Source organism: Topomyia yanbarensis, chromosome 3, assembly GCF_030247195.1.
Source record: "Topomyia yanbarensis strain Yona2022 chromosome 3, ASM3024719v1, whole genome shotgun sequence".
Lineage (NCBI taxonomy): Eukaryota > Metazoa > Arthropoda > Insecta > Diptera > Culicidae > Topomyia > Topomyia yanbarensis.
The window spans coordinates 301,881,616-301,906,296 of record NC_080672.1 but is presented as its reverse complement, the minus strand read 5'-3'; the positions used below and the strand labels follow the sequence as shown (position 1 = coordinate 301,906,296).

Here is a 24,681-nt window from a genome sequence, read left to right as displayed (position 1 = left end):
TGAATCTCGTTTTCGTTGTTCATCTATCGCCACTCTCCCCTAATTTTTATTAATGTAAATTTATGAGTGAAAACTAAAAATTAAACGCCTTTAATCTACCAAGCAGTATGATAAAATGTTTGTATTATTAATTTGCTATTATACACTAGTTATTCAGTAATTTTTTATTAGTTATTGTTTTATAGACCTAATAAAACTAATCGTTTTCGGTTGGCTGGGGTCCACTAGGAGGTTGATAACAGTCTATTATCAACAGTCTCCTGACAAAACCAGCCTAGAGGAATTTCAACAAAAATGACATGATTAATCCACGTGAAATGCCTCGTGCATGTATACTTGCGAATAGTGCTATTGGCAGTGCCAGAAATGGGTTTCCCATCATAATCGGTGGTGATGCAAATGCTAACCACATAATTTGGGGCAACTCAGATATAAATTTGAGAGGCACCGAATTGATGGAACACATAAGTGGCTCAAATCTGCACATACTTAATGTAGGCAATCGTCCAACATTTGCACGAGCTAGCAGAGAAGAGGTGCTAGATATAACTCTCTGCTCTGACAGTGATACGCATGCGTTGGCAAACTGGCTGGTGCAAAACGAGCTCGAACAGTCGTTATCTGATCACAAGTACATCGTCTTTGATCATTTAAACATCTCGGTAGATATCGTCACATATCGTAATTCCAAATCTACAAACTGGGACCTCTACGAAGAGGGCTTGGCGACTAAGTTTCAGCGGTATTTCGAGTTATGCGTGCTTCTAACGGAACACCGATGTGGAACTTGTTCGACTCAAAAAGTTGGAGTCGCAGACGCAGGGACGGGTAGGAGGCCTTTAAGGGGAGCGTCTGGTGTAAAGTGCTCAAAACGAAAGGTATTTAGTTTTACGATTTTGAAGGTAAGGCAACAATAAATCTTTTGTGTAATGTTAGGATTTGTTTATACATTCATTGTGCACGCAAAAAAAATATTTTCGGTCACACAGATACGAGCGTTCCAAGAGTAGCCGCCCAAGTATTTCAGAGTCGAGGAGCGCCGCGGCTCTATAACTCTTGATAAAACTGTCTGATATGGGAAATTCGCTGTTAAGTTTTGTAAAGCTTAGACTTGTAGTTAGTCGATGAACCACAAAAAATAGAAAAAAGTTCAAGTTTCGAAAAATGGCTTCATGGAAACCGACAAATCTCATATTTTACTGTAAAATTCGCTGATCTTTATTCAAAATAATAGGGAGAATTTTTTATTCAGTTTTCTGTGGTTCATCGACAGGCTACACATATCGGGCAACTTCGTTAAAAAAATCAAGTCAATTCGTTGATTAGTGTTTGAGTTATCGTGTTCGCCAATTTGAAGAAAATGAAAAAGCTGTTTCGAGAAAAACGCTATTAACGGGTGTCCCACATCAAATTGCATCACGGAAAAAACGCTGTAGAAAATGGCCCATTGGGTATTTTCTCTTGAAGATTTGGGTAGAAGTAGTTTAGAGTGTATTGTTTACACTGTATGTTTATCGCTGTCAGTTTTTCGAAAATTGTTGCCGATAGATTGAAATCTGCGTATGTTATAACAAATATGTGCGTGGAATGCATGGCTGTTTAAAACAAAAGAAGTTCAGCGTGGCCACCGAGATTTCGGGAGACCTTTCTAGAGGTTCAATACTAACAATTAAGCGGATACAAAAAGTCGATTATTTTTGCCCTCTACACCAGAAACCCCCCTTAAGTTGGCTCGCAGAGCATACAGAAATGCCCTTCGATCCTGCGAGCGAAGTGGTTGGAAAAGCCTCTGTACAAATGTTTCAAGCCTCATCGAGACTAGCAGATTGAATAAGGGGCCATGTATAAATGACATAGCATTTTGGGGGATATGGGGGGTACACCAAATTTGTGACGAAGTGTGACGAGGGGGAGGGTAGGGTCAGAAGTTGTGCGCCGTAGCATTAAGTTTAGTTTTTTTGACTTCAAACTCATTGATTATAGAAAACAGTTTGTTCTTCCATTCCTAAGGGAAATAGATTTAAATTCACACACGACTCACGGAATTGCAAGCTCGCAAAATAAAACGAAAAGATTTTGTATGCGGATTTAACTTGCTACATTAGCTAGCTAATCTTGCTATCCAGTAGCCTTAATTTAGTAGCTGAATTCAATTTTCTGTTTTGATTCAACTAAACAAAATTTAGTTATTTAGATGAATGTATGCTTCTTAGAACCATTGGCAACTTCAGGTTTGTGAACCGAGAAAACTTCTCTACACGCCTATATTCAAAACAAAACTATCAACACTATATTTGTCATGAAATGGGCATATTTTGTACGCAATTTGCTCTTTGTATGAAGATGTCGACATTTTGCAAAGACATGTATTTAAAGGAATTGTAAAACATATTTATTATTTTCATCCCCCATCCGCGTTGAGTGGGGAGGAGAGTTGGGAAATGCTACTTTATTTACAAGGGGGAAGTTAGAATTTTGTGACAAAATGCTGCGAAGGGAGGGGTCGAAACTTGCTTACATCACTTATGTACGGCCCCTAAGTTACTTTCAAATTTATAGTATAGATAGATATAGTACTCAATTTTTTGACACACACACACTTTCCAAGCAGTATGGAGCCATCCCTGATGACTGCCACTGAGTTCTTTGCAGGTAGTTCTGATTATTGGTCATTTGCTCGTGGAATTGTGACAATCGAATCGATCAAATGAACGATTGAAAGATTTGCTCCGTATAAGTTTCCTGGAAAAGTTGGAATCATTCCAGTTCGACTTCAAAGAGAATATCAACACTTCAAGCATATCTTGAAAAATCTTCTTACTTGTAGCCTTGCAACAGGATCCATTCCGTTAACTGTAAAATTCATTTCCAAAGGTGGCTGCGTCACTTATGGATGCAAAGAGGTTTAGAATTATTAGTCTGACCTCTTTTCTTCTCAAATTAGTAGAATGTTTAATAGACCACTACAGCCGGGATGTTAGTTTGGGCGAATACCCGCTGCATGCAATCAAGTTAAGGAGCTATCTCGATATAGAAGGTGCTTTTGACAACGTGTGCATTTTGGAAGTAGCACGAGGTCATGGAGTAGCCCCATACATCACAAATATGATACACGCAATGCTTAGAAACCGACATCTTTACTCATCGTCAAGACAAGTAGAGATAAGGAAACTGAGTGACTGTGGATGTCCTCAATGTGGTGTACTGTCACCACGTCTATGGAAGCTTGTCGCGAAGGCTTGTCGAGGAAACTGAATGAGTTTGTGTATCCGACATATGGCTTCGCCAATGATTATCATATAGTGATCACCGGTATTTGCATTAACACACTTTTTTAATTTAATGCAACAAGCCTTATGTGTTGTTGAGCAATTGTGTTTTCATGTTGGATTATCAGTTAATTCAAATAAAACCAAAATGGTACTTTTCACGCTACGAAACCGGTGCTCGTCTGTTGGTGTTCGCTACAACCGGTGCTCGTCTGTTGCGGTTCTTTGACTCTGAAATTATGGTCGCAAATCATCGTTGGGTACGTTGGTGGTAATTTTTGATTCTTTCGCCTAATCAGAGCAGCGTACACGCAGTGCTCTAGCGCGACTGCCAAAAGGTTAAAGCTTCAATGTGAGAACCTCATGAGGAATGGCTGTTTGGCCGGATCGAGCGACAGCTTGGAGAATATATAGTTTGTTATACTGATGGTTCTTTGTTGGAGGGCCGAGCTGGTGCTGGAGGCTTTTGTCATGAAATAAGATTAAGCCAGTCTCATTCGCTTGGTAGATACTGTACCATATTCCAAGCAGGAATGTTTTCGATTCTGTGTGGCGTACAATCGACACTTCAACAGGGAATTTGCGGTAAAAGAATCTATTTTTGCTCTGACAGTCAGACTGCCCTCAAAGCACTTAGGTCGGCAAGTTCGAGATCAAAACTATTAATCGCATGTCGAACTCAAATCAAATAACTTACGATGTCAAATGCTATGTATCTTCTATGGATACCCGGTCATTCCGCTATTACTGGAAATGAATGGGTGGACGAATTTGGCTAAAGCTGCCGCTGCGACTAACATTATTGGTCCAGAACCAATTTTATCACTGTCGATAAGCACAAGATTCGCTCTTTGGCTGCATCTGAATATACCAACCATTGGCGCAGCTTGCAAACTTACGTTCAAACAAGGACTTTTCTGCCGGATGTGAGTCCGACAATGTCAAAGAATTTGCTGCGTTTTTCTACACACAATTGCAGTATTGTAGTCAGGGCACTGACTGGACATTGCCAACACAATTATCACGTGGCTACTATTCAGTGTGCTGAGCATTATTCGTGAGATCTTTGTGAATCCGATTACGAAACTTTATATCATTTGATATGTAACTGGCCTGGAGGAATGCAATTGCATATCCGGATTTGTGATTCTCCATACATAGATTTGAACCTATGTACAGAGAGCTGAAACTCAAGGATATGCTATTGTTCCAACACAGTGTGGTAAAGAGCTTTAGTTTAAGCCGTATTTGAATGATAATATCTCTTGGGGGTGTTGTCTTTCTGTTATCTCAATATCCCCTCAGGGGTGTTGATATATTCGCTCACTGTTTAAATAAAAATTCTGAATCCCCCCGGGGGTTGGAAGTTTTATTTCCTTCTATTGTAGCACCTGTAGATCGTCCAGCTTCCTCCCGGGGGTGCAGAAGGCTTTTGTTGTCTGGTATTTCTATTTTCAGCTTAATTAGTCATCAGGAATCTGGAACGTTTAATTTGGTTTGGAATTCAAAGTTGCCGTTTGGTCACATATTCCCGAAAAACTTTTTTTGTGCATTGTACTATCTGTCCAACGCATAAACTCTGATTGTAATCTTCGCTAATTTACTTGTACAATACGGAGAACTCAACCGAAACGTTTACTGGATTATCCAACGCCTCTCTACTAATTGTAACTGCCATTGAAACATCAATTGAAGTGTACTCAGTATAGAGCAAAAATGGACCACGATAAGTTAGAGGGCACATTGTACCTGCATCCCCTATCGAAAGTGGGGTCTTTGGGAGACTTCTTTTCCCGGATCTAATTCGTGGATATTATTCTTCATAATAGTTCATACCAATACAATGAACATGTATTTTCAAGAATATCATCACAAAAAAGGTATTCTTATTTTTCACATGACATATTTGAGCATGTTTCTTTCTAAATTCCATAGAAATACGAAGAGTTTAAATAACGCACGGGTGATGTTTTTTTAATTTTAATTATAGAGGTTTTAACCTTAAAGTAATTCGCCTCTTTTCGAGTTGGAGACATCTCTTTTGGAAAAATCTCTAACCCTATGTGCGGGATTGGGAATCGAACCCAGGTGAGCTGCGTAGAAGGCAACCAATTTACCCACTACGCTATTCCCGTCCCCGCCCGTGTAATGTCTCTTTTAGAAATTTTCATTTTTAAGCATCCATATTACATAATTAGGTTAAATATTTTTCTGAGATAGCAATGAATTTTTTTTAATAATAGTGTATACAAACGCTTTGAATAGAAGTCATTGAAATTGGAGTAGTCTTCGATTTTTGGTAACCTGCCTACCCATAGTGCAACATTTCGAAGGGTGTGGAAGGAAAAAAATGACCCCTATCGGCCCACCCCTGAGTCGATTCCTAGTCCCACCAGAAGTAGTTGCACCAAATTTGAAGCAAATCGGACAAGTCTATCTACCGGACCAACGTGCCTGTGTATGCATAGTATTATCACTGTAAGTTAAATTAAGAAATATAATTAATTTGTCTACAACTTTGCCGTAGACTGTTAGTCAATCCGGTTTTGTTAAAATAGATTATTAAACTTTTAACGAAGTGATGTCTGAGCCAGTTTTGTATGGAGCCTAACAGTGCACGGTTGTGTATCAGTACTCGATTCGCACAAACTTAACATTTTTGTGGAATAATCTTTAGGTTTAGCTCAATGGTATGTTCAGAAGAATTATAGTAAATAATGCGAGTCATTTTTTGATTAGAAAATTTTAGTTCCACATGTTACCACATAGAGGGCGTCAACACTAACTTTTCAACGGAGAGATAGAAATAAGGTGTCTTCTACAAAGTTACCCAAGTAACCAATAAGCATTATAACGTAGCCTAATATCTGCTTTAGATCCACATATAAAGCTGTCTTAAAGAGCCGTGAAGCCCTAAATACTAATATAATGCTGGTATTATGCCAGAAAAGGCGAAATATAGTGCTATTACTATGCAGAGATTGAAAGCTCGTTTCTGCAGTACTAATGCTATTATATAGCATCAGCGCGCAAATGTCAAATTTGAAAGCCTAATATTGGCACTACTAATGCTATTAAAAAGCTTCGGTTGGCTGTCATTGTCCGTCATGGTTGTAAAACCATTGCTTATGTTTCCTTTCGGTATGATGAGCAAAATGGAAAAATGTTAAAATAAAATGTTCTGTTTAAAACCGTAATTGACTCTCTTCTAATGAATTGTAATGAATATTTTAACGGGCTTTCGTTCTCACATGATACGAATGTTTTACGAAAACTCTCTTTAGTAAGTCTCGAACTGAGGTACCTTGCCTCGTCCTTCACGGTAAGTGCGCGGCGTTTGCTCCCTGGACTATATTGCATATGATCGATTAAAATGAAATATGCCGAATATAATCTTCAAGAAGAGTTGCATAACAAATAAACCCACAGCATTACAATAGCATTATATCGTATAGCCAATATAGTGCAATGGCTTAATGCTTATGGTTACTTGGGTATAGAACAGGCATTTTTTTCAATATTTCTTCCGAACATCTTGATACTCTATCTCTCTTCTATGAAAAGTTGGTGCTGGCGCCCTCTATGCGGTCACATGTGGAACTAAATTTTTTTAAATTAATAATTCCCTTAAGGGGGTTTGACAGTGCAAAACTAAAAAAATTTTGTGCCTATGGATCTCTAGAATAATAAAAAAAGGTTTTACTCGAATTCATTTTGGTTCATATGCTAGAGCCCACCAAACTACCAACTATCAATTCAAATCGGGTCAAGCTGATAAAATCGGGAGTAGATAAAATCGGGGCCTGATGAAATCGGGTGCTGATAAAATCGGGTGATGATAAAATCGGGTCTCACTGTAGTTATAGTTTTCTCATAATACAAATATTTTGTAAATTTTCTCAGGACTACAAATATTTTATTTGCCAAGTAGAATGTAATATTAAATCTTTCACAAGTGGCTCTCTTCTACATTAAAATGCAAAAAAACTATTTATAGGGTAACAGCAGACAAAAAATAGTTTTGTCTTCTCAAACCTCCAAAATTTCATCGCGCGTATTTAGATGCTTGTCGCAATTGATAAAAATGATTTGATCAATATATGTTTGGTTTACCTTGATGTAGGATTCATGTTTCAAATGTTCGGCTTCTCTTACGAAATTACCCTAGATTTGCAAAAACCGCGCTATTTTCCAGACTCAATACATCTAAAGGTTATTTCAAATTAACACTCGAAATACCAAGGGGGTAAAAAGTTACGCGGACTACCAAGGGGGTCTAAAAAAATGGGAACGCTTACTTTGACCGGTCATATCTCAGCCGTTACATAATCGATTTTAAATCTGTCTTCACCAATAGAAAGATATGATATGAATACGTCAAATTAAATAAAAAATAGAAGAATAGAGTTGTCTACCGTAAGTTACAGTAAAAAGAGTATAACAAAGTCAGTGAGAAAAAAAATGGGAACGCTTCTTTTACTTGCCATATCTTAGCTGTTTGCTCACCAATCTCAATTCTTTCTTCGCCATTGGATAGATAAATCTTTTATAAAAATAGTGAACAAAGAATGATGGAAATCAAATTTGTATATCTGAAGTAATTGTAAAAACAGTAATTGAGAGTCAGTACAGACGAAATGAGTTTTTCTGTTCAAACAATCGTATCACGACCGTTTGTCAACCAATTTCAATTTTCCTTACCCCAATGCAATCCTTAGAGCTTCTAGACTTGTAACATATGCAATAAATAGTAGATTTTCAAAAATTACTATACTTTTTCGAGTTTTTAGGAGATAGGATTTTTACAATGTACGTGGCATACGGTTGATTGAAATTCTTTGCGACTTGTTAGTTTTACGGTTTGAAAATTACCTGTTTACTCAATAGTTCTACATATTATACATGGATATTATTATATCAAAATGTTTGCACGAACGTGGAGAAACACATTATTGTATGTAAGTTACTAAATAATAGAGTGTGTTAGGACGATTTAGTAAATACGAAGAAGTTCAGAATTTCAAAATATTCGTCATATAACTTTAAATTTGTAGCGATGACCTATACATTTTAATACACCAGTCGATTGTAATTGATGGCGGCTACAATTTCTGAAAAAGCACATTTTTATATTTTCTCAAAAATAGCCAAAAATACGTACAAGTACAGAAATTTCATTTAGTGGGCAAATAACGTCGAATGCTAACGGATGATTTATACTTTTTTATACACCAATCGATTGTAATTGATGGCGGCTACAATTTTTGAAAGAACACATTTTTATATTTTCTCAAAAAATAGACAAAATACGTGTACGGAAATTTGATGTAGTTGGCAAGTAAGGTCAAATTCAAAGTGATGGCCTACACTTTTATATATATATATATATATACCAATCGATTGTAATTGATTTCGGCTACAATTGTTGCAAGATAAACTTTTCATATTTTCCCAAAAAACGACAAAAATACGTAGAAGTACAGAAATTTCGTCTGATTGGCACATAACTACAAACTCATTGTTCACTGTTTTTATAAAAGAAGCGTTCCTATTTTTTTCTCACTGACTTTGTTATACTCTTTTTACTGTAACTTACGGTAGACAACTCTATTCTTCTATTTTTTTTTAATTCGACGTATTCACAAAGACATACCTTTATATTGGTGAAGACAGATTTAAAATCGATTATGTAACAGCTGAGATATGACCGGTCAGAGTAAGCGTTCCCATTTTTTTTACACCTTAGTATTCCGAGTGTTAAAACACTCCTGACATAATTCTTCCAACATGTAATCGTTTTCAAGATATTTTGACTTTTGTCCCATAAAAAGAATTATTTCGTAGAATTATATATTACTAAAATGTTTTTGATGTTTCTCCATCAATATTCACAAGTTTTTCATAATAAACAGGAATCTTCCATCAGTTTTTATTTCGACACCAATCATTCAAAATATATAAAATGTTCAAATACGGATCTTTTAATTTTCTCAATAGCGTTGTTTATGTTGTTTTTGTTGTTTATTATACTTTTTTGCCACAATGTACAATAAATTACATGGAAGAGTATTACAAATAAACTGCTGTAAGTCACAAAACAGTAAGTTTTCGATTCACTTCGTATGAATTTATTGTGTAACTCGGTTGAAGTCACTCAAAGTTACATCAAAATCTGTGGTTGCCAGAAACAGAGAAGTAGTTATCATTTCATGCAGTGTTGCGCATTCCTCTGTACGGGGCTCTATAATACACAGACCCTAAATTTTCTGTTTCAAACCACTTTGTCACAGTCTGTTGCTGATTTCGCTTTTATAGTCGAGTCGCTCTGATGTTAACGAAATCCACCCAAAAATGGCAGTATCGAGCTAACCTGGAACGATTCGAATCTAAAAACGAAATCAGCATGTGGCTATGATGAACTTGTGACATAAAAGTCTAAAGAGTGCCCAAGGTTAACTTATATTCATTTTTATCGCATCCCACAAACTGGACTGTAACTCTTCATGTATACTTTCTGGATACTATGCTATCAATTATTTCTAAATTCCGCAGTTTACCATGTAAAAACCAATTCTTTAAATTCCTACCAGTTTTCTACAGAAATAAGTCAGATTGTCAGATTTGAACTGGTTGCTGCATCCCGGTTACAGGCTCCAAAATTGAAAATTTTCGCCCACTTTTCCAAATATAGAATGGAAAAATGGTAGTCACTGGTCTACTTATCATTTTAATGATAACTTGAGTACCTATAAATTGTATCTATGACATCACACAGAGCATTTATATGTGCTGTTTTTGTGTTAACTTCAGAACAATCGATTTCCGCTGAACACATTTCAATGCCGAATCGACACCAGAGAATTAATGAGAAATAATCACGTAGACCTGTGGTGGCTGGTAGGTATGAACAAAAAAAAAACCTATCGCCTCGTTGATGTTCAATGTTCACAGTAGGACAAATAAGTCCCACGTGCTCATTAAATGACGCAAATAAAAGTCGATTCGCCTCTCTCCTGTGGTCTGCCGTTGAGATAACTGGAAAGCAGCTGCACCAAGCTTGCTAGTCGAGGCACTAGTTTCTCCTGATATGATTTGCAAATTAAATTCAACAGCTATTATATAGCGAAAGAGGCCTTTGTGTTTTACTAAGGCATTGCCCGTGAGAAAAAAAAGTGAACCTAAGGGTAAAATGCAGGTTGTTTTTTCAACTCTATATTATTTATTCCCCATCAGCAGATTTTATCTATATCAGACCTCACAAACACCACTGACTGCTGCCTTCGTTTGATGTGAAAGGTTCGCATTCCCGCATCTGCCACCTTGCGCAGGTTGTTGGCAGCGCCTAGGGTCACTGCTGCTGGTGGGCAGGGCGCGCGTACGGCAACGTAGGCGATAAAGTTAGACGCTGTTTTGTACAGGTAGTAATCGTTATGCTAATATTTACCAGAGGAAGAGAAGGGGGAATGTTGCAAAAATAATTATCGATAGTTATTTCTGTTTCGTTTTACACTAGCTGCGTTTGTTCATATGTATTTGAGCCGTATCTCGAAATGGCAATTGAGAGTTTTCAACTTTTGCTTGCAACGTCAATGTGTATTTTTATAAAAAACGTTTTTAATCCACCTAACAGTGTGATGAGACATTTCTTATAACTCTTATCACTCTCTTCGGATATTATATCGTTTGAGAACATTTAGAACTTGATGCTTCGCGATGTTTTTGATAACACATACTACATGGGATAGTGGCAGGACTCAGAGAATCTCTCAAATCAGCATAGGACAACATCAGTGCTGGAAATCTCAAACCAAATCAATGGAAAAGCGAAAAAATGGCCCCTAAAATAGACATACCAACGAATTATTGTTATTGCTCTGTTAATAAAATATCTATATTGTGGTGGGAAAACTGAATTTTCCTAAAGGGGTTATATATTAGGGCATTGCAAAAAAATTTTTTTTTTGAATTCTCAAAGGCCCCCCCTCTTATATTGTGACAAATGTCAAAGTAAGCTCAGATGCCAAATTTCACATCATTTGGACAATTTTAGACCCCCGCCCACTTCGCTTGAAATTTTTTGAAATTGGTACTATGGGAAAATATGCAGGAAAAATACATTAAATGCTATAACTTTTGAAGTAGCAATCAGAAAATTACAATTTATACCTCTTTTGGAAGGAAATAATCTAAGTATTTGAATGAAGGTATATTTGTTTCTTAAAAAATACGGGAAAGTGGGGTACTGGGTCATTTTGGCCCCAAAATCCCCTATTTTTAATGATTTTTCTGCTCCGTGAGGCAAATCATACATATTTTGTAGTATTTCTAATGTGAAAAAATCTCAGAAATCGAACGGAACCCTTTTGACCTTAGTTCGAATACGAGAAGTTGGGGTTATAGGGCTTTTTGTCAGTCATATTAAATTTTATCATTTTCTCATGTATATATCTCCATTATTCTTCAATCAATTTTCATAAAATGTAACTTATTGAACGTGCAAAATTCTGAGGAATAAAACAAAAATAAAAACGTTAAAGGTAAAATTCAGAAACATCAAACTTTTTGATATTTACTCTACAAATCTCATTTTTTTCATTATTTGTCCTAATACGTCAACTACCCCTATTTTTCCAGGAATGAAACTTTTCTCATGTGATCCCTAAGCATATTTTACACTAAAAGTAGTAAATTAAATAAGAATTTTGTTGTTAAATGGAGTTAATATGTGCGATTTTATGATAAAAATGTGAAATCGACACTATATGTCAGATAATTTGATGTTCCTGAATTTTACCGGTAACGAATCTATTTTTGTTATAATCCTAAGGATTTTCCACGTTCAACAAGGTATAGTTTACGAAAATTGAGTGAACAATAATAGAGATATATTCACGAGAAAATGATGAAGTTTAATATGAACGACAAAAGGCCATTTAACCCCAACTTCTCGTATTCGGACTAAGGTCAAAAAGGTTCCATTCGATTTCTGAGATTTTTTCACATTATAAAAACTACAAAATATGTGTGATTTGCATCACGGAGCAGAAAAATCATTAAAAATAGGGGATTTTGGGGCCAAAATGACCCAGTACCCCACTTTCCCGTATTTTTCTAGAAACAAATATATCTCCATTCAAATACTAAGATTATTTCCTTCCAAAAGAGGTATAAATTTTAATTTTCTGATTGCTACTTCAAAAGTTATAGCATTTAATGTATTTTTCCTCCATATTTTCCCATAGTACCAATTTCAAAAAATTTCAAGCGAAGTGGGCGGGGGTCTAAAATTGTCCAAATGATGTGAAATTTGGCATCTGAGCTTACTTTGACATTTGTCACAATATGAGAGGGGGGGCCTTTGAGAATTCAAAAAAAAATTTTTTTTGCAATGCCCTATTATATATTGTACTGAACCAAAAAAATCGAAATTTTTTTTGAATCGATTTGAAGTTTATACTTTACTCAAATTTCCAACGCGACTGAGAACTAAGAAATCAACGCTTTTTCTTGAAAAGGGCGATACTAGCAGTGATACCATTCAAAGAAAATCAACAGTGAATATTTCCAGACTTGGTTTTATTTCCTATTTAAGAACGATTGTGTTTTTTTACATCCTAGATTGCATGATTCAGTGATCGAAACCCAAAACTTCATAAAGTATTTGAAATTATTAAATTAAAATTTGTTTTTGCTATTGAAATTGACAAAATGATAGTATCGCCCCTTTGGCGATTGTTTACTTTTTCGGTCCCACCTATCAGCATTGAAGTATCGCCCTTACGTTTTTTTCAATAACTACCGTTCTACACCACCGATTTCGTCCGTGTTTTTTCAATAGAGATCATTGTTACTATTTACAGCTGGTATCAGCTTGATAATCCTAAAAAAATACGAAAATAACAGTTTCGCCTCTAATCGCCCTGTTTGTTTGCATGGAGCGTGGAGGGTGAAACTTTAAATAAACAAACAAAAATACAGTTTCGCCCGTTGTATTTTTTGCTGTAGTTTAAGAAAGCAATATCGTAGAATCAAAATTTTTAGGTTAATTTGTTGCATTTCAAAGCCCTCATTCGCATGTATGAAAAAGCCCTATATTTACATTTGTAAGTATCGCCCTTTTCACAAAAAAAGCGTTGGAATGAAATCGCAGCTCCTGATATCACGCTATCTCTGAAGTGCATGCGTGCATAGTTCCAAATTTTACTTCGACATCGACTTTTTCTAAAGGTGACTTCCCAGTAGTATCCTTGATTTGAATTATTATCGCTAATCCTAATGCCAAAGAACAAATAAAAACCTCACGAAAACGAACCGTTTGGGAAAATCATCATCATTACTGGAATTTTCATTTTCACGAAACTTTTCGATAACCTTCCGTCACTTGCGCTAATGCACTGGGTGCACAGTGCTCTGAAAATCTAGCGAAATCGTCTTAGGGCACCAGCGGGTCTGTAAAGAATACTAAAAATTTATTTCTATTCCATAATTTTCAGTTTAGCAATTCGAGAGGTCGTGCTCACCGCAAGCCATGAAAAATGGACTACGTTGTGAAGCGATGGTCACTATTTATTAAAAAATTTCAAATAGTTTATAATTTTCACAAACTTATTAGGAAAAATTGTTTAATAAGCTTTCGTAATATTGTGTAGGAAAAAAGCTGAAAATTTCAGTATTCTCTCTATCTGCAACATATAAACCCTTAAGTATACCAATTAATTGGTATACGAATTGGAATAGGTTCGCCAAATTTTGGAAGAAGTATATAAAATAACCCCTTGAAAACTACCTAAAAATTGTTGTAGTCCGATGCAATAAAAAAATCTCCAAAATTGAAATGTACCTATTAATGTGAAACACAGTGAATAATACATACAATAAAGACCCATTTTTATCAGTCTCATGGTGTATTTTAGGCTGACAAAATGGGGACATTGACTAAATCGGCCAATTTTTTTCTTTATAATAAACTGAAGCTGTTAAAATATTCTTCTCGTCCCTTGATGTAGTCTGATAACTATTTCTGATTATGATGAACTTTTTATTTTCGCATATCTTCATGATAAGGAAAACGTGCTCAAGAAAGGATTTACTCGAATTCAGTCTTGTTCGTCTGCTAGAGCCCATCAAACATATGTTCATATTTGGCTGATAAAATCGGGGTTTCAATGTGTTATAATAGATATTCAGCATTCGAAGAAGTTTCTTGTGAACGAGAGTAGAACGACTTTGTTTCTACTTACTTGAAATCAGCGGCGTAGCCAGAAATTCGGTTTGGTGAAAATCGATCATACTGTCCAAACGGCATAATTCCGAAACCGTAATTTTTGAAGTTTTAAAATTATGCAGAATTAATTTTTCAGAAAATAGTAACAGAGTTCGTGTCTTTAGCGAATTTGTTGAGACTTTATTGTAGTCATGAATATTAACCTGAGAAAATTCACCATAAATACTTCTTGGACGATATACCGTCAAAATTATTTTATCAAATGATGCGCTGTTTAACGTTTGTAAAACTCATCGAAGATACTAACCCTCCGAAATTGGCGGTTTCAAAATGATGCTATCTTTACCTTAAATTACTGTTTTTAAACATTTGACCTATACATATAATTGGTCATACAACAAAAATCAAATGCTCATCAAAATCGATCAGAACCTGCTAGAGTCGAATGGAATTCGTCATTTTTCATAAATTTCTCTCTACATTCGGAAGATGTTATCCTCGTTATTAATCATATTTCGTTTTTGTCTCAACTCGACGCATTCCCAAAATAAAAACCTGTTTTAATCCACCTAGTGGTGCAATTGTGCTTGTCTCATTTGTCCAGAGTACGATTCCATGGCTGGTTATGTTCAATACAATGGTGGAAATGAATATTACATGTTCAGTACGATTTGCACATACATACAATGGATCGACAACCATGATCTTGAGATGCTATGTGATACTGAAACATCGCTTGAAACCAGCGGCGGATCATGGAGAAAGATCCGGGAGGTCCAGGTCCTCCGAAAATTTTTAACTTGTTAAGAAATTTTAAACTAGTTTTAATTTTAAAGTAGCAACCCCTCACTGCATACTCCCTCCGGGCCGGTATGATTGACGATTTTTAGAGTGATTGCATAACCTTTCTATATGAAAAAGGCAAAAATGTACCAAAGTCCAAATAAGTCAATTTTTGTCAAATATCTCAATGTTTCATGCATTTTAAAGTCATTTGGCATCAAAAATACAAATTTGATTTTGAATTTTTTTCATTCCAGTTTATATAGGAATTTGCTTTGTGATTGCACTCTTCAACTTGTAACTCCGGAACCGGAAGTCCAATCAATAAAAAATTCAATAGCAGCCGATTTGAAGGTTGTACCTTTCATTTGAGACTAACTTTGTTCAAATCGGTCTAGCCATCTCTGAGAAACAGAGGTCACATTTTTTTTACATACACACATACACACACATACATACACACAGACATTTTTCGATCTCGACGAACTCAGTCGATTGGCATATGACACTCGGCTCTCCGGGTCGGGATTAGATTGACGAATTTTAGAGTGAATGAGAAAGGCAAAAACATTTTTAGCAAATGTTGAAAGTTATGCATTTTTTGGTGAGCAGTTCTATGTTTCATAGACATTAAATCAATTTTAACTTCGCTTCCTATTAAATAAAGACCCTTATTATAGTACAACTCTACAAAAGCGAGCTCAATTTGAAAAGAAATCTGAGAATTATGATTGATTGTCAGTAATATCATAAAAAATTAAGAACACTACCTTAAATCCATTGTATACCGTGTTGGTTTACTGTAGATTGTCTAACTAGTTTACACAAAACACCATGCGACTCCATATCAGCAACAAAGCTTCAAAATCTCCTTAAATCTTTTTGTGCACCTAGGCGCAGAACGAGATCATGATATTCGAAAAGTAGAGCTTATTTCTTATAGAATGTATACTATGTGACCGTTCCGAAATGATTCCGAAATTTGCACAGAATAAATTAGTGAAAAAAGTATTTTTGATCTGACCACCTCAAACATATTGAAATTAAAAAGTTATAGTTACAAGCAAATTTACCAAATGTATTTTATTCACTAACCAAGTTCATTCGTTCCTCTACACAATGAAACTAGTTGTGCTAAAATCGCACCAAAATTAAAAGAGCAACATGCATTTGAATTGAACAGAACAATGGTGGTTTCGGAAAATCATTAAAAAATCCGGACTTTGCTACGTTTACACTCATGTTAAAAATCGTGTTCTTATCAAATGATCGTAAAATTTTAAATATACATCATTCAATATATGAGAAATTTAGGAAAAATATAAAATATCAATATTTCAAAAATAAATTTTTGAGGTTTTGGCCAGCCTCCAGCCACTGTGCGCCATTGCTAGGAGTTATTTATTTCGCTTTTCATTTTCCGATATGTTTCAGATCGATCCGATGGTTATAAGTTAGAAAAATTGCAGTCAGAAGGTTCGCACAAATGAACATTTTTGTACTGATAAGTTATCAAGTTCCTTCCAGACAACTTGGAAGTGTTCGGTGATTATTTCTAGCGGTTGTAGATAGTAAAATGAAATACAAAATTCGTTTTATCGAAATAATGTTTAACTTATTTCAATGGATTATTACTATATTGAACAATAAATAGGCGACAAAGAGTAATCAACAAACAACAAGCCATAACTTTTAAAGTATTCAGAATAGATATTTAAAGTCCTTGGTAAAGTTATACGCAAAAGTAAGAGCTACAAATTTGCTGAAGACATCATTTCGATATAATCACTTCCAAGAAAATTTGTAAAAATATCTCACTCATAGGGGGATTAATCAGCAAAAGCACAATACCAAAAGAAAGGGCATATTACCTTCATTAAATTCTCTGAAGATACTATTGACCTAAAGTAAGCCGTTTTGGCGTTAATAATAGATTACATGTTTTTGGTCATATTTCTGGCAATGGGAAATGATAAAAATCTTTCGTCCGCATTTAATGTTAAATATCTCTTTTGATAATAGTCCGATTTCAACAATCTATAGCTTGTTCGAAAGGTATTTGTTAAAGCTATCTAAAAACATATAAATTGTTAATCTATGTTGTCAATTTCGGCAGATAATTTAAAAAAACTGCAAAAAACGCCATTTTTACACATTCAAACATTCATATCTTGGAAACTAAACATCAGAATCAAAAACAAATTAATAGCGTTCATACTGTTTTTTAGTTCTTTCATTTAAAATTGGTTTGGATAAGATCGGTTCAGCCATTGCTGAGAAACACGAATGAGAATTTGTCCGTTACATACACACACACACACAGACACACACACACACACACACACACACAGACATTGTCCCAAATCGTCGAGCTGAGTCGATTGGTATATAAGACTCGGCCCTCCGGGCCTCGGAAAAAATCTTGAAAGTTTGAGCGAATTCTATACATTTCTTTTATAAGAAATGTAAAAAGCTGTTTCAATTTCAATTATACTCAGCAATTTCAGTTTTTGATAAACATCTAGTGTACAGGGGAAACTGGGGCTCATAGAATTGATCAAATTATGGGGCGCTGAGTTCATATTTTAATTCGAACGAAAATCATAAAATCTGTCATATTTTTCCCATGTAGTTCTATCGTACTTTTTGTATGAGTAGGGGGACATGGAACAATTCGAACCGCCTGTAAATTCGGACCACCAGCAGTCCCTCGACTATGTTAATTACGAAAAGCGCATATGTCATTTTCACGGCTGGCGTATAGCTCGCAAAATTTGACGTTTCTTAGTTTTCGTGTGTGCGTTCGCCAGGGTAACAGCGCTTCAACGTGCTATTTCGTAAAATATTTATGCCAAATAGCTAAATTTTTTTTGGCGAAAACAATTAATTAAATAATGTTTGTAGTTCTGCCGAATAATATCTTTCATTTAATATCTTGCTTTTGGTGAGACAATCAACTGTTTTTGTATTTTGATTCGTTTTTGTACTTTTTTCTCTTCTATTATTTGCAGTTATTATTATTATATTATCTATGAAGATGATGGATTTTTGTTACTTGTTTATTTAAATTATAAAAGAATAATGAGATGTCCAAAGAAGTCTTAGCCACGCGCGCTAAGCAGATAGCGACTAACTTGAAATCGAACTTGGTGACCATGACTAAGAGCTTATCGGGTTGAATCGAACCTTTTAGACTTTTGTTGAAGATGAGGGAGACTGGAAATGAAAGAGAGAAGCACAATATTCTATGAAAGGTGAGGGAAGCGCTTTTTCTTCTTTTTTTGCGGAAAATGAAAAATACGATCCGGACATAGGTTCATTTTGATTTCATAGCACTCCAAAATCTGGTTGATTATTTCGTGGTTCAAGTTATTTTCTGATAATAAACGTGTGGATTTTTATAAGTAATTTACTAACTTGCTAAATCTGAATATTTTCTCTTATCCAAAGATTATTGACCTATATCTGATTCATTTAATTTGTGCAATTTCAACTATAATTAACCCATTGATTTGTCTTCATCAAAAAATGAAAACTTTATCAAAAAAAATTTCCTTTGATGAGTTTTGCATAGTACCAGACGTTTAGGTCTGTTCCCAAAAGACGGTTTGGGTTCAATATTCCTCATCAGCAAAACATGCTGTGCAGAATTGCACTAGCAATTCTGTGCTTACTACCAAGATATCACTTGCTACCAACCAGTTGTTTGAAAGTTCACGCAAGACGTTTACTTTTTGGATTTTAGTGGCGCCAATTTGGTTCTGGATTAGCATTAAGTTGGTGCTAGTTACTGACGAGGAACACTAAAAAACAAACTTTTAAATTTAACTTCTTGAAATATCTACAAATTCGGCTTATTCACATACTTAACCAAAACAAGACACAAAGGCGCTTAGTAAAACCAGAAAAATTAAGCGAACAATTATCACCTCATATCTCCGCCTTAGTCCACCACATGATAGTTGATAGAACATAACTCGCGTGTTCGATCGCGTGGGCGTGGTCCTCAGCTGTATAAGTATTTAAAGTTTTAAAACGTCCACTTAATCGCAGGGGCGTTTTATGTTTGCGAGATGGGCGTAGGTTTGTGTGGAAGATCGTCATTGCATGTTCGAGTTTGTGACCAGGGATATATTATCGCGCAGGAATCGAACGTTTATATCTTAACGGGTTTGCGTGTAACTTTGCGTGTATAAATTCGTTTGTATAACCCTGTAAACACTTGCATATTCACGTGAACTGTCGAATGTTCGCATGAATCGCGATTTTGAGTGCACGGTTCAGATCTAGAAGGGAGTGCAAGCTAGCAGGGCTGGCGTCATACATTTAGCCCGAGTGGGGAGTAAGATAAGCATAAGACAGGATATTTCTCGTATTTTCGCAATACACATGCTTGCAGTACAATCACATAAAATCACTCGCTGTGTGTTTGTGTGAATGAAATCGTAGTATATCGATGATTTCAGACGCGAGGATACAGCCCACGTTATCAGCCGGTCCTGCTTACTAGGACCAGAGATAGGGGCTTGCGGGTGTGACCAATTTATAATCGCGTGGAAACGGGCATTGGTATAATCGCACTTGAGACCGCGTTTATAAATTCGTAAGTGCTAACATATTGACTTGATCAAAAGAATGTACGCGAAATCGCAGGCGTATGTGTGCGCAAATAATCGCGATTGCATGTCCTCATGCGTGAATAGATTTGCATTATCGCGAAGGACACAAGCGTTTCTATGTTACCGTGTTTGATCGCGTGGGCGTTTTTATGTCGTGTATGATAACGTGTCCATGATTTCAAGTGTTTGAATTCGTTTGTATACCCATAGAGCCGTTTGCATATTATCGTTGTGTTTTGAATGCTCGCAGGCCGTCATTTTGAAGTTCTATTTGCACGTTTCAGATGACGAAAGAAAGTGAGCTCCCCCATCTCACTGAAGTTTCCAATTATGAAGCCCTGTGTATATATGTTCCGAATGGGAGCTCCCGGACAAGTACGATACATTGTCACGCGAGAAGGGCGTTTGTATGTTGGCGCTTGACACCGCGGTTATAAATTAATAAGTGCACGTTGACCTGATCACCGGGACGTTTTTATGATTGCGGGATCATGGAAACAGAGCAAAAGAAGAACCATTAAGAAGAACATATTAATTATACATCTATTATGGTACCTATTGCCAAACTCAAAATGTACGCACTATAAATATTAATATTGCCGTTGGCGTAAACAACATGGCATTGTAATGCTTTGGTTGATTATAGAATTTTACACGTTTCAACCGGTAAAACTAAGAGTCGTAACTCGGCGAGCTTGTGATAGATGGCACTCAAGTAAATGTTATGTATGCCAACTGTCGACCAAACAATTCAACTCTTTTTTGTGAAAAAGGCGATACTTACAAATATAAACATAGGGCATTTTTAATACATACGAATGTGGGCTTCGAAACGCAACAAATTAACCTCAAAATTTGGATTCTACGATATTGCTTTCTTAAACTGCAGCAAAAAATACAACGGGCGAAACTGTATTTTTGTTTGTTTATTTAAAGTTCCGCCCTCCACGCTCCAAACAGTCAATGCGATCAGTCTATCTTCTGACCTCGTACAAAGCAGAAGCAAAAAAATAGCTACGCTATAGCAGGCTATAGGCACTTTTTGTTCTATATCAGTGCACAAACAAATTGTATTGTTTCCAAGGCCAGCTTTTGTTCTATATCAGTGCACAAACAAATTATATCGTTGCCCCGGCTGCGAAGTGAAATGAGTTTGCCAAATGAAACAAAACTGCCCGTGCTACGGGATATCACGATTTCGATCGGCTTTAATAAAACTCATGTTGGACCCACAGTTCAGGAAGTGTAACAGTTAGTTAAGGTTAAAATGGATCTTAATCTCGCTGAAGTTACGTACATTCAGCTGCACCACATTAAAAACTGTGTTTTGATCACGTTTAGAAATTTAGCACAGGCAGGGAACTTCATTGCAAAGAACAACATGCAACACGAGGTCGAATTTAATAACAACAGAATCAAGGTCCCCGTGCATATGGAAAACGACATGATATCCATGATTTGGCCCTGCGCACTAGGGGAAATTACATCAAACGAATCATGTCGCAATATGGAGAAGTAGAATCTATTACGAATGACACCTGGAGAAATTTTTTCAAAGGTATTCCCAACGGCGTTCGTATTGTGAGGATGCGAGTGACTAAACCAATACCTTCTTACATGACGATCGAATGCAAATCACCGATAGGTGGCGTGACCTATAAGCAAACAATGCTAATCACATATCCCGGGCTGACTCCAACATGCCAATTCTGTAATCATACAGCCCACTACGGAAAAATATGCGCCGAAGCAACTAGTCCTACTACTACAGACAACTCTAACAAGCAGCCACAGACACCTTCTGGTAATCCAAAAACAACGATCCAATTTACCAATAATGCAGGTACAACGACCCATGAGAACAAGAAATAAATAAGAACCTCTGATCGTGAACAGCAAGAAAGCAGTACCGATGATGACATGGACGGGAACAATAACGCGAGAGAAGGCCATCTGAATGACCCCTAAGCGGCTTCACTGCCAAGGAAAAGGTTCTCAACACGCAGCAGCAAACTGCGTCAACAAGATCTGGCAGACCGACATTATTAGCATTTTTTTATTTTTACTTATTGTAAAAAAATTAAAAGACCCACGGCTCAGTTGTGCTAACGCATTGAGCCATTTCAAATATATCTTTAGATTAAAATAACAAGCAATCAGGGCGGTACTTTATTTTGCTACCAGCGTAGAGGCGAAACTGTTTTTTACATATTTTTTACGATTATCAAGCGGATACCAGCTGTAAATAGTAACAATGATCGTTATTGAAAAAACCCGGACGAAATCGGTGGTGTAAAAAGATAGCTTTTGTAAAAAACGTAAGGGCGATACTTCAATAGTGACAGGTAGAACCGAAAAAGTTAACAATCTCCAAAGCATTTTGTCGATTTAAATAGCAAAAACAAATTTTAATTTAATAATTTCAAATATTTTATGAAGTTTTGAGTTTTGATCACTGAATCATGTAATCTAGGATGCAAAAAACACAATAGCTTTTAAATAGGGATGAAAACCAAGTCTGGAAATATTCACTGTTGATTTTCTTTGAATAGTGTCACTGCTAGTATCGCCCTTTTCAAGAAAAGCGTTGAATTGTATATCGGTATGGCGCAGTAAGTAAAGAGGTGTGCTCAGCGAGCAAATGGTTACCGGTAGTCAGTTCGAATCCCGGTATTATCAGTTGCCATTTTTTTCTATTGACGCTGTAGTCATGTAATTTTTATATCGCACGTAACATTCCGTTATATTTGATGAATACTTTTTGTTACATCTGAAACAATGGAATTCTTTTAAACTGTATAGTTTTATTGACCATCTAGTTCCGGGAACAACAATTATTCAAGGTTAAGCAACGTTAAACATGCACGATCTGTAAATTGTGTTGAATCGCCATCAATCTTGACCTTGACCTAATAATAACAAATGAGTTGCGATTTTTCTCATATAGATACAGCACAATCTTAATTATGCATGCATATCTGTTTGTAGTATAACTGCTGTAAAATCGATTTGAAACTTTGTAAACAAGTTAATCTCATAGCATAAAATTGGTAGACCTTGGAGGAACATCTATTATAATATCCTACAGTCTCATCAATATCGTGGCGAATAGCACGGTCCGAAGGAATTACCTTACTCTTTAATAGTAAGTAATTAGGGTATATGATCCAGTTATGGCTACACTCAACTTCATTCGAATAAATACCTTGATTATCAAGATTCACCACATAGCAATCACTCAACAGAGCGAGGAAGAGATTTTCGAAGCTTTAACTGATATTACCGGAAGAGGCTCGCCTATCCTATTAACAACTAAACAAACACCGCACGACCGACTGGAACCGTTTGTTATAGCGGTAGTGAGCAACGCGTCGTTCGATTGTTCATGCTTATCTTATCAATACCGAAGAACTAATAGCGGTGTGTGTATGTGTGATTATTTTTTGCTCATTCAACCAAAAGCAATAAAACAGGTTGACGCGAATCCGCGTCAGCTAGTTCGTATTTAGATGATCTTATAAAATGGAAATCCTATTAGATCGTTTGACAGCAAATTAAAATTGTATCGTAATTAGTTTCCTAATTGTCAAATGACCAGCCCATTAATGATGGCCTCGTGACTGCAAGTATAAGTGCATTGCACTAAATCGAGAGGAGTTCATTGACACAGAACTACGTTCCAATGTTACCTTATCAGCAGCGTGCGAAGGAACAGACACTAGCGTAGATCATTCACAAAAACAAAAATAGTTAACCGAGCGATTATCGCTGCAAACCGAACTAAATTTAAAAGGTTGTTAGTAAACTAGACAATTAAATACAATCGATATTTCGAAAAAAAATACTCAGCGATTTTGGCGACAGGGCTTCTTGAAAAAATAAAGCGTATTACCTGTATCATTAGAAGTCAATATTTATCAGATTCGTTTCTATGAGGTCATTCATGATACCTACACAAAATCAGCTGTTAAAAGTTTCTGCACAATGCTGGGCACATTCTTCTTTCAGCAAGGAAGTCATATGCACAGTGTCGCCTTACCGGACCAAACCTCAAAATTTTATTTTGGGTTTTTCATGATTTAATATTTTTCTCTGTTTATAAACAAGTTGAAAAGAGTCTTCTCAAAATATTAAATCTTGAGGATGAAAGATAGATTTTTTACAGAACTTCAAAGGTGAAATAGATGATTAATTTTGGAAAAAGCTGTATTCAAGCCTGTGTTATTCAAATGAAAAATATTAAGATTTCGATTAGGGTCGAACTGGTTTCATTTGAAAGCTTATTCGCTGGACTTATGCTTGCCATTCGAATTGGTCTATACAAGTCTTTCTTCTCGCGCAGACATGAAGAGCTAATAATAAATCGTGCATTAAATTAAAATTATAATGTTCAAAGTGGCTGTACTTTTTTGAAACAGTGTGGAAAGATCGCTTGTAGTTAATGACACTTGAAAATTAGTGTACCTTCCCAAAAATGAATGTCTTGTTTTGCTTCTTTCTGCCCAGAGGTACCGTAAACCGGGGTGACATTGATCACTTTTCGAAGTAATTATTACATATTTTTTGACGCAAAGCATATGTTTTAGGTTTAATATTTTTAAACCATGTACTGATGTATGGAGAACAAGATTCGATGGTTTTACCTAAAATTGTCCGCTTACAGCTATTTTTCCAAAAATGATTTCAAGTTGAAGTCCGTTTTTGTATTCTGGGGTGACTTTGATCACCCACATTAAGTTTTTGATGTCAATGTTTTCCATTTAAATGTTTGTTTAAACTAATTTTG

General features: G+C 36.0%; 1 protein-coding gene across 3 annotated transcripts in view; it reads left to right on the top strand.

Annotated features, from left to right (window-relative positions):
• LOC131693663 (mitogen-activated protein kinase kinase kinase 9) overlaps nt 1–24,681 on the top strand; it is a 77,973-nt gene that overhangs the window by 22,207 nt on the left and 31,085 nt on the right. The window lies entirely within an intron of this gene.